The sequence below is a fragment of the Palaemon carinicauda genome, chromosome 4, assembly GCF_036898095.1.
Source record: "Palaemon carinicauda isolate YSFRI2023 chromosome 4, ASM3689809v2, whole genome shotgun sequence".
Taxonomy (NCBI): domain Eukaryota; kingdom Metazoa; phylum Arthropoda; class Malacostraca; order Decapoda; family Palaemonidae; genus Palaemon; species Palaemon carinicauda.
Genome location: NC_090728.1, coordinates 30,029,055 through 30,041,001, shown reverse-complemented (window position 1 = coordinate 30,041,001; position 11,947 = coordinate 30,029,055).

Here is an 11,947-nt window from a genome sequence, read left to right as displayed (position 1 = left end):
ATAATTTTGCGCAACACCTTGATTTTTTCCTTGACCAAATTTGCAACATAATTTGAACCGTTTTTAGGATGCCAATATCACTAAAAACATTTGTTTTTTGCTTATATATTGAGCCAATGACTCTCTCTCTCTCTCTCTCTCTCTCTCTCTCTCTCTCTCTCTCTCTCTCTCTCTCTCTCTCAGGATGAACACCTAAGACGCTTGCTCGCCCGGTGCTCGGTCAAAAATAGAAAGATTTGCATTAACTGTTTTATTTCTCTTAAATATAAAATATTCCTAATTGAGTAAAAAAAAAAAAAATAAAAATCATGGAAATTTTGAAACATACATGGGCGGCAGATTGAAACGGGGGTGGGGTAAAGATTAATAATCGAAAAAAATTGTTTGTAATTAAAAAAATAAAAAATAAAAAAAAAAAACTAACTAACTTTTGGGTCTGCCGATAAGTCTTTTCGGAAAGCAATTCATTTCACCTCAGCTTTAACTTGCATTTTCAGTTGGTAAGGAGTAGACGAAATATCTGCCAAAAACTGTAACTTATGTTAGTTGCAATATGCAGTAGGAAAACTTTAGCTCAAAGTTGTAATGGTTTCTTGTATTTTTCGTTGCAAAGGGGTTTGCTTCAATGTAAGCCTCATTAGTACTTTTATATACATGAGAGAGGGATCGAAAGATGGGTGGTCGGGGTTCCAATATTCGGTGGCATACAGAAATGTGAGAGGTTCGAAAAACGAGGATGGGTTCTAACATATCTAATTAACATGGTCAAAACTTTCCTCTAAGGTTTATTATTCTAAGAAAAAAATCTTTGTTAGAACGTGCTGAAAGCTGCAATTTTATCAAATGTGTAATATTAATTAATTCTAGTACAGTAGGACATTAAAATTCTGATTTATTGCGTTTTCTTTCTTACACATGATAAACCTCTTATTTTGAATATTATCATGCAATGATTATTCCTGTATTATCATTGGTTTCCCTTGTCGGCAGGTATTAGACTACACTTCCATAATATTTAAGAGAATATATCAGTTTAAAGGTAATTCATGAATGGCAGAGGCTATTGGAATTTATTTTAATTCCAACCTTCTTTATATTTAATAAACAAAACAATTACTCAAAACCCAAAACAACTTACATCAAATAGTAGATCCACTAGTAATACTTTGTGACATTGCCCTACATTACCCTTTTCCCCAGACATGTCCTAAGATGCAGAATAATGCAGATAACTTATCACAAGGTAGACGTTAAAGTCTTTCACAATTGTTGTAGTCTTGGGTGATGAACGTTTAGTTTTGTTCGGACTTAATATCCTATGAAGATGCCGGCCTTTCCACTGAGAACTTTTTATTGGAACTGTTCGCCGTGGCTGTGGTAACCTTCGAGCTAATTTACTTGGCAGTACATATTACGCACGCGCGAACTTAAGGCCTATTAGGCAATTACTAATTTAAGTCATTTAATTCATAAGTTTGATTTTATTATTCATTTTACTTATCATTAACGCTAATAGTTATTATACTAAGTAGCATCAAGTTATTTACTTTTAATTTATTAATAAAAATAGGTAAAGCTTAGAGTCAAGCTAACGACCGAACGGCTATTCCCTACAGTCGAACACAATTATTTACGTTAACTGTACTCCTTATAAGGAAACAGTTTCGCTTTCCATTTCTTTTGCAACTTGTACCTCTATAATTTATTTTTGGTTTCTAACAAGGCAAGCAACTTGACGATGGCCTATCCCTCCCTAGCTCACAAGGATGGGGAGGCTACAGACACTACTAGAAACTAGAGCTTAAGTGGGTCTTGAACTCCCGTCCAACAGATTGCCGGGCAGGGAAATTTCCTAAAGGCTACCACAACCCTATAGTTTACTAATTCGTTTGACTTGAATGTCTAAGAATGTTTGTTTTTTAAATTGTGATCCTTTATTCTAATTTATTTATAAATAGAGATACAATTGTATGTTTCAAATTAAATTCTAGCGGTTTCTCTCTGGACTATTTTCTGTATTTTTAAGATTGCTTAGAATGTGAACGTTTAAAATACCCTTGAACTGAAGGATTTTTTAGAAGGTAGTCCTGATGCACCACTTTCCCACTACTGATGGAAAAAATCGAGGTTTACAAGGGTAAACTGGTGCTCTCTGCACAATCCATAATACGGAGCAGTAAGTTAACCCCACACCAACCCTTCGTGTGTGTCATCCCACCCAATTAACAGATGCTAGTACCACCCATGCATGCACATATCCAATTAGATATGTCATTGTTGGCTGGAGAAGCCCAGAATTTGCAAAACAAATTCACAATAAAAAAAAAAATTGCTGTATCAGAAGAATCTAGAACTTTGTTATTGAGGTAATTTCACCATGAAAAAAAATCAAGAGATTAAGTAGCAAGGTATTCCAAGTCCATAAATTTATGCTGATTAGTTGCTATTTGTTAATGATGCAGTGTTGAAAGCATGGGAGCTATTAGATGGAACAAGCCTTCAGTCTCTAAGGCAATCTAGAGTTCCATATGCTTTTGATCTAGATACCAGTGTCAGTTTTTACCACAATGATATCCCAACTTTTTGACTCTCTAATTTATTCCAGGGATGGTAGGTGCTGAACTGTTATGTCTCTCTACCCAGATCCGAATCTTGGCAGAAAAGGTAGGGTACTTTATTCAATTTTGGTGGTCTGATTCACTGTTTTCAGCAGAAACCCAATTGAAAAATATTAAAGGATCAAGAGGTAGAGATTATCTCATAACATTAGTTTAAAGGTGACCACTAAATTTTATTTGTAAATTCTCACAAGGTTTCAACCAAAATAATTGTTTCTTAAAGAAGGAAAGTTAGCAAGGTTAGTAAGATAAGTCTGATGGGATCACGAAAAAATAAAAAAAGTAGAAACCCTAGTAGGGGCTACCTAAAGGAATGCTGAAATCAGTAATCAGCGCACTGTGCAACACAAAGTACCCCGAGAGTGGTAGCCCTTTATGTGGAGAAAAGTCTAGAGTTCATTGCAAGTTGGCTATTGTATCTATACATAGGATGACTACAGACTACATACGCACACACACACACACATATATATATATACATATATATATATATATATATATATATATATATATATATATATATATATATATATATCTATATATCTATATATATACACACACACACACATATATATATATATATATATATATATATATATAATATATATATATATATATATAAAGTCCATTGGCTTGGTACCCACCATCCCACAGAGATTTCCGCTGATATAGAATTTTTTTTTATCACCAAGGTATATAGTTGCAGAATTTTCCTGCCTACCACTTGAAATTTTGCTGCTTTAGACTACTAGAGCGAAAATATATATGCAGTTTAAGTAATATCATCTTGAGATCTGTAAGAAGAGATAACATTTTCTGATATCCTGGGGTTTCAAGGGCTTCCTTGAGTTTTTCTTCACATGTATTCTTAGCAAGATGCATAACATAGGCTCTCATTAAGCTCATTTTCAGAATTTGATCTCTGATACTGCAAAAGCTGATACTCTCAGCAAACAGAACAACTTTGTGAACCCATAGTACCCATTGTAATGCTTCCCTTTGATCACTTTTTTATTTTTTTTTTTCAATGGACCTACTTGTACTGTACATATGCCAGCTTCAAGAATGATTTCCTCATTTCCACTGCCTCTTAAACTTTTTCCAACTGTTTCCATATGTGTACAAATAAAATGAAAGACACTCAGCCTAATTACTGCTTTGCTGAAACCCTGTGGGTCTTGCCATATAGTGTAATACTGTAGGCCTATTTAGCAATAGGTAGATATGCAGTCATAATAGTATATGGTTAGTTAGCCTCTTTAGATACTTTTTGGGAAAACCTTAGAATATATTGGACAGTGGCATTTTCAATGATTGGAGAAAATATAGGAGGCATGTGCTGTACTTGATTGTAGTTTTATCAGTCTTTTTTTTTTTTTTTTTTTTGGTTGATTGTGAGAGAAATTTACCAAGCCAAAAAGGGTACTACCTATGCACTATTCCTTGTGGCTGATATGGTTCAGTCGCAGATCCATAGCATATAAGAAAATATAGCATTAGAGGACTCTGTACTACATTTAGTAACATTGGTTTAAACTACAGTTAAGATATGTTTCGTTCTGGACAACCTTTTATAAAACAAGGATATATTTCAGTGGCTTGTATATAACAGAACGTTCATTTGTCTTCCTTTGAGAGCAAGGTAGCTCAGATTGGACACACACACACCATCCATTGACACCTCCTGAATAATCCGTGCTTGAGCAGTATGGGTTGTTTCAAGGCCAGATTATCGTTCTTCAAGTAAATCGAAATTACCCCTGCAGATGTGAGTGAACAGTCTTGTCAAGGTCAATAGTTTCAGGAAGAACTGAGTCTCTCTCAGCATTTTAACACATTGCAGTTTCAAGCTCAAGAAGACTAGTATACAATGCAGTGACCAAAGCGATGCTTCAGGGATATAATTCCATCACTACCGGTTAGGGGTCTCAAGTGTCATACCAAGCAGATGTTTAGGCATCATCCATTGTCCCTATGATGCAGCATAACAAATGCCTTCTGCAAATGATTTCACAATCATTCTAGTCCTTCCAGATGGGCCATGTTGTTTCTTTCTACAATAACTTGACCTAGGAAACCTCGTAAGATCTATGGTGGACTGGTTGTATCTGAATGTAAGAAATTTGCATATGGTGGCCAGGCCATAGGTTGTAATTCCAATTATGACTTATATACCTGTGGAACACCAGAGTGGCCCCCTCGAATCGTTTCAAGTCCGATACTGCTGATTCAATTGCATATTCCACTGTTGTCCTCTAGGTACATGTTGAATAAACAAGTTCACTCCTGCAGTTTGACTGCCAGAACTGAATCTGCGAACCAAATTTCTTGACCAGCGTTGATTTCAGGTCATGTTTTGTAGAATTCGCTGAAGAATTTGTGACCGTTTTCTAACATGAAATGCTGGTTTTTCTCTGAGCATAGTCATTCTCTAGACAATTGGATCCTTCAATATTACTTTCCAGAACATGGAGAGCCATGTACTTGAAGGCAGCATCATGAGTATTGCACTCTATAAACTTAATATCCCTAAAATCCCCATTTTTCTTGCATTTTCTTTTCGTGAGTAACTCTGGCTTCCCTTGCCACCAAATGAGTCTCAAATTTTAGAAAGCATTTCTTTGTCTTCTTTTTTCTTCTGCTACATTCTTTATTATATCCTCAGATGGTTTTCTCTCGCATTTAACAAGTTTCTCTACCTTTCTTTTCTTCATACTTGCAGTTTTGCCATATGATATACATTCATCTGAAAGGAAAAGAACATTTGCACCACACCCATGAGAGGTGCCAAGTTTCTTCGATGAACTTGGTGCACCATCACCACAGGAACGTTGTCACTTTGCCAGTTTAGACGTATTTGTAAAGTTTTCATACCACGATCGATGAAATCCACGCATAGCTGATGATCATAAGTTAGGTACTTGAGTACAAATATGAGGCAGCTTTTCACTGACATTCAAGAAATGTCGAAGTTCCACTTAATTTATTTTTGTCTGAAAATCGTCTCAGACAGTGGCCTAACAACCAAATGTGACTTGTTTTGATCATAATAAAGAATACAAATCAAACTAACCAAACCTTTCTGCAATGGTTTCTGCGCCCTGATTGGTGCGATTTTCAATGGATTCTCTTCACTTTTACATCTTTCCTCAGACATTTTGAGCTATAATTTGCCAATCATATCTTGTTCCTGCATCCTGTAAATGAAAGATTTTAATGCTAATTTATTCAGAATTAAATATACAACAAAACCCACTTTTTCTTACATAAAACACAACATCAGGAGCTACATATAACCTCTCTTAACTTACAATACAAAGGAAACATTTTATCCTTAACATGGTGGCAATCTGTAAAAACAGAGGATAATTTTTGCTTAAAATCCCCAAAGGGAGAAGGGTAACTATGGTTGGCTCACGGTCGATCTATCTACATGTGTTTGTGTGACAATTGTGTTAGGCTTATGACATTGGGCTTTATTGCCCGGCACTGGGGCCTGTGAGACCATTCTGTTCCATTAAGAAGTAAAAGTTAGAGGAGGGTGGACTGCAAAAAGATAGAAAGGAAGCGGAAACGGAGATCAAGTGGAAGGATATAAAGTAAGACCGAGATGGTTGCGTTTGTGTTCCCTAAATTTCGCAAACAGGAAAAAAACATCGATAAAGCTTCCAAAAGAAGGAAAAGAAAACAAACTAGAGGAAATATTTATTTTATTGTTTGGGTAATAATGATATATATTCTTTTCTTTTCTATACATACATTTGTTGATCCTGTAAAATGGATAAGGAATATTATACACACGTTCGGAAAGTTTATAACCTGGCATATAAACATTGTTGATATCATACAACTTTTTGTTATCCATAAACCTTTTCCAACATTAACAATCGCAGATTTGATTCTTTATTTTCCCTTCAAAATAAGGAATGAACAAGCGAATGAACTGATATAACGCACATTCGCCAATGCTTAACTGCGTGTGTTTCTAGTGGGCACTGGTTATGTGTTGCGTGTGTTTATACAACAGCATAAGGTAAATGATCAGAATTAAACAAATAAGTAAGGTTTCATGTAACAAAGTCCTCCGTACATACATCAGATGAGAAGCAATTTCTAACTCGCTTTTAGGGCAAAACCAAGAACAAAAGCGATACTTTTAGAAGAATGATCAGGTACTTGCAATTTTTGTTTAAGATGGTTAATATTTCTTTGTCTTCCCCTTAACGCTTGCAAGAGAGAATTTTGAGAGGGATTTCAGAAACTATTGTCATCAAATTCAAATAAATTCACCAAGGGGAGTTAACAAATGTGCTTGTCAAAGTGAGATATATTTCATAATCAGGAAGTATCAAAGGAAGAAGAGAATTCAATTTCCAGAGGAATTCCTGGAATGGCAACTAACGACGGAATAGGAACGAGCCATTTAAGCGATTCAGAGGGGAACAATACCAACATTTATCTTTCCAAAAGGTTGATGACCTCATGGATATGATATTTCACTCGGTTCATAACAGGAAATGGTTTACGTTTGTTATAATTAACACTTGTGTATTGTGATAAAATTTAGTCATTAAAATTAAACTAGACAGTTTATTCAAATAGCCTAGGGGGCGTAGAGGCATTAAAATGTGTTCCTGTTTAAAGTTTATTGCATAAGTGGCAGATATCAAGCCCAAATATAGACAGTTAATCCGTAACATTTGTTTTGGTATTGACTGATACGGAGTAATCTATTTTTTTAAGGTATTCTAAAAATATCATACTGTCTACACACATGTACACACGCAGATTATCTGCGTCTGATTGGATATATGAAGTAGTTTGGCCTAGGAGGCCATTCATCACTTGTGTGTAACAGAGAAAATCCAGCAGTTGCCAAATGAAGGGAAAGTTAAGATGTTGAACAGCAGGAGGGAATGGAAGAAAAGAAGTGAGATAAAGGTGGAAAAGTGAGTGCAGTGTCATTTTACAATACAGTATTTGTATTTGGTGCGATATTTTGAAAACATCTTAAAAATAGTCGTAGGCAGTTGATATCAAGACGATAAAAGTTTTCGATTAAGAAAAGGCTCCACATAAAGTAGCCAGTAAAAGTTCTAATAAATTACGTAAATATTTCTTTTACAGAAATTGTAGTGTCTACTCTAAAGTTCACAGAATTTATAAAACATATTCTTCACATGAATCTCACTTTAAAACTGATTATTAAATTCGAGAAAATACGAAGCATTAGTGTCAAAAGAAAAACTAGTGACCATGAAACCAATGAAACTGAAAAAAACTAAAACGTCCGATACCTTAATTTACATTTTATTAATTGATGATTGTCTCTCTCAGCTCTGCAGCATTTCAATACAGCAAATAGTTTTATGAAACCGCAAGGCCTAATAATGAGAGGATATACAGCAATGTATCAGCAAACCCTTTTCACAGATAATGTATCTCCCTCTGAAAAAAGAACACGGATTAAGTTTAGTTCTTGATACAAACTAAAAATCAGAATGTTGGTGTTTAGCTTTCCCCATAATTCACCTCATTTGCGAACGAAAGAAATTGTAAACTTATTTGCTTAATGGCGCTCAATATTTGAACTTTTTCATGTTCTTTACACGCAAGACTTGAATCATGTAGTTATACAGCATCTCACTCGGACTGTGTAAGCTAATAATGATTTCAGATTTTGAAAAGTTTAGCCGTTTCAGAGCTCGAGAATGATGTAGTTTATGTAAATCAACCTCTCCATTCTTACCGCAGGTAAAGGGATGAAAATAATTTATGTGAATCGTCATAAATAATTTAGTCCTAAAATGCGATTTTAATAATTGCTCTCAAATAGGAGTGAAAAAAAAAATCTATTTACCTTCCAGGAATTGAACAGAGGCGCAAGCTAAAGGTTAAGGTGTTTCATGCAGCTAAATATTCAACTAGACATAACTAATATCTAAAATTGTACATAAATTATGACTTACAGACCATGTTAATTAAAAAAACAAACTCACCTCAAATAGACCATTCTGCTTAAATTCACTTCTCATCACGTGGCTCAGTAATAAAAGTCTTAGTTAACGAATTACAATACTTACAGAATTCTTTTATGTAACTAATTGTTCTTGAAATTCTGGATGGAAGTGAGATTAAACACCGATGCTCTTGGGCTTTCCCCTCACGCCATCAATCTCTCCCAAGTATAGCAATCCTTTACTTTAGGGACACTCTACTTCTTGATGTCCATTGGAAAGCACAAACTTTCACGAATAAAGTATTTGCCTATGCATTGTAGGCACCCATTCATCTGCAATGCCAAGAGCTATCATGTTGGATCTGACAACTATCCGCTAATTTTATCCTTATGAAACACAAGGCTAGGATTCCCTGGCAAGGACGCTGGAGTGATGGTTGGGAGATTAACTGTTATCTCTGTAACATACTTGGATTGGATTTATAAAATTGGGCCAGAGGGCCCGGCACTGGGGCCTGGGAGGCTATTAGGCGCCCATGTGCATCAGGAGAAAAACCAAGCAATTGCGCTAAGGAAAAAGTTAAGAAGTTGGACAGCAAGATAGAAGAAAAGAAGCGGGAACGGAGGTATGATAGAAGGCTAAAAAATGAATGCAGCGAAGGATCGAAAGGACGCTGCAAAGACCTTTTAGTAATGCCTACGGTGTACCGCTTGAGGTACACTGATGGCATTACTCCCTACGGGGCTGTCATATACTGACTAACTTTAAATTGTCATTACGCCCATCACTCCACACCCCTTACACAAGTCATTTGGATTCCATTGTTTGAACTCTGGTGACGAAACTGTACATTACCCTTCTAAGAATAGAAGCTCAACAATATTCCTAAAGTGATAAGCTTATATAATAGTCCTTTACTTATACACCTTTACAATATAGGCTATCCACACTTGGGCACAGTAGTTGACATAGGTATGAAAATGGTTTACTATTTACAAAAGCTGACTTTACCAGGATAAGGAGAGTTTACTGTACATAAAACTGTCTTATATAATCATCTTTTATACACTAAGCTGATTACATGTTATTCACATACATATATACACATAGGCATAAGATAAACTCGTATGTGTAAATATATAACGCGTGGCTATTAACAATAATGCACTCCTTAAATACTGTTATATAATCTTTAATTACTACTAAAACTAATGGCCTATATCTCAGTCTCTTTCATCCTGCAACGATTGTCTTATGATTTATAAAAGGAACCTGTCTGATATCCGATCACTTTAAAAAAAATCTATTGCGTAGTAACTTTATCGATAATTAGAAAATTTGGCGTTTTTCTATATCCTTGACAAGGCATTTCCGCTATCTTAAAGCTCTACTTTAGGGAAAAGTTCACTTTACGTCACTAAAGACATACGTAATCAAAGTTCAGGCATCAAAGGTTAGGTGAAATCTCATCTACAACTTTTATGAATTACGACAAAGATCAAATAAAGGAGTCCCTCGTCATATGAGAATTTAGTTTGGATTTTGGAATTTATGACACATGACCCAGAGCTGGGGCCGGAGAAACATTCAGCGCTGAGGCGCTACTATGGAAACACCCAGAAGTTGCAAGATGAATTGCAAGTTAAAAAAGTTGGACAGCATAATTAAAGATTTTGCATGAGAGGCTGCCATCTTGAACACAAGATTTTTTTTGACATTTTTCTCTCATGCCTTTTTAACTCATCTTATTCGTATGTGATTGGTCACATGAATGCATCCAAAGTTTGTGAAAGCCTATGGATTCTAGTTCACAAAACCTCCCTTGTTTTCTTTGCTCTTTTGTAAAAAGTGGTATGTTGACATTCCACGTTATTTTGAGAAATCCTCTCATCTTACCAGTGAGTCTAAAGTATTTACCAAGTGCAAGAGAGCCCTTGCAGTCTCTGCTTTACGTGGAAGAGAAATTCTCAGCCTCATTTGAAACAAAAATATTTCTGAAATGACTAGAATGCATATTAAGAGAGAATCATTCATGCAATAAACGGTGAAAAAAATGTCCGCAACCGAGAGAGTTGAATCTTATCCAATGTTTTGTATTCTACCTTCAGTTATTCTAATATTTAAAAAAAGAAGGCCTCACAGATAATCAATTATTACGTTGCCGTTCATTGAATATTCTAAAGAAATATGTAACGTTCAGAGAAGATGAAAAGTTTTCATCTTGTAGAAAGAGGTCATATATATGGAAAACGTTCCAATACATAGCAATATGTTGGATTCGGATTTAGAATGTATGAATGTGCGGTATAGCCTGGCATTGGGGCCTGTGGGGCATTCATCGTCAAGTACAACAAGAACAGAAGTATAGTTAGTAGGTGCAAATAGCGATCGAAGGAATGCTGCAAAGAACATTTAGTGATGCCTGCACTACACCGTGTAAGGTGTACTGACGGCTCTAACCCATGAGGGGGGCAATATGTTGTGTCAAAAGTAACTCGCCCATTTCCATGACATCTCAAAATCAACCACTCTGGACCGATAAATGAAGAACTATTCACGGTAGATGAAATATAGTTCTAGAAGAAAATACACATAACTAGCATCCGGAGTGTCATACATGATAAAGGAATGAGAGGAGAGAATAAAGAGGACATATTTGTTTTTCAAAGTTCTATTGATCAAAGACGAAGTGCTCGGCCATCCTGGATCTACTGAATTTGACGAGAAAATGTCTGGATATGTTCTTATTTAAGGACACGACCTAATTGTACCAGACTCTCTCCCAGCGTATAATCTGGATAGTTCGAAAGCTTTGTACACTCGTCTGGTGTCTGACGGCATACCAATAACCGTTGGTACAAAAACCAATCAGGATATCATGCAATGCGGGAAGTCATTCGTCATTGCAGATGCAATGGATAAACTGAAACCACCAACAATCAATATATGGAAGCGATGAAGGAGCGAAGTCTAGAATGACACCAACTTCTATCTTGGGAAGGATGAAGAATAATAAATTTTTCAAATTACATATAACCTACTTCAAAAATTATAATTCTATTAAATCAGACGCGTCAACTTCACAAGCTAAGAATCAAAAGTAAAAAATAATAACAATAGGCACTTCAGAAATAATCGGGATCATCAAAACAGTATTACAAACCGTTCTCTTCTACCACTTGCATCTTATTCTGTTACCCAAGCTAATAGATGTAAGGCAATAATTAATTAGTAACCATTGAGGAATAAAATTGGACGACAGAGAAAGGGGAAAATGAGCTTCGGCGTTCCGTCATGGAATAAACACTGAGTAATAGCAGACTGCGTCCAAAAAAATCTATTCATCTTCACTTAAGACAATAGGCTATC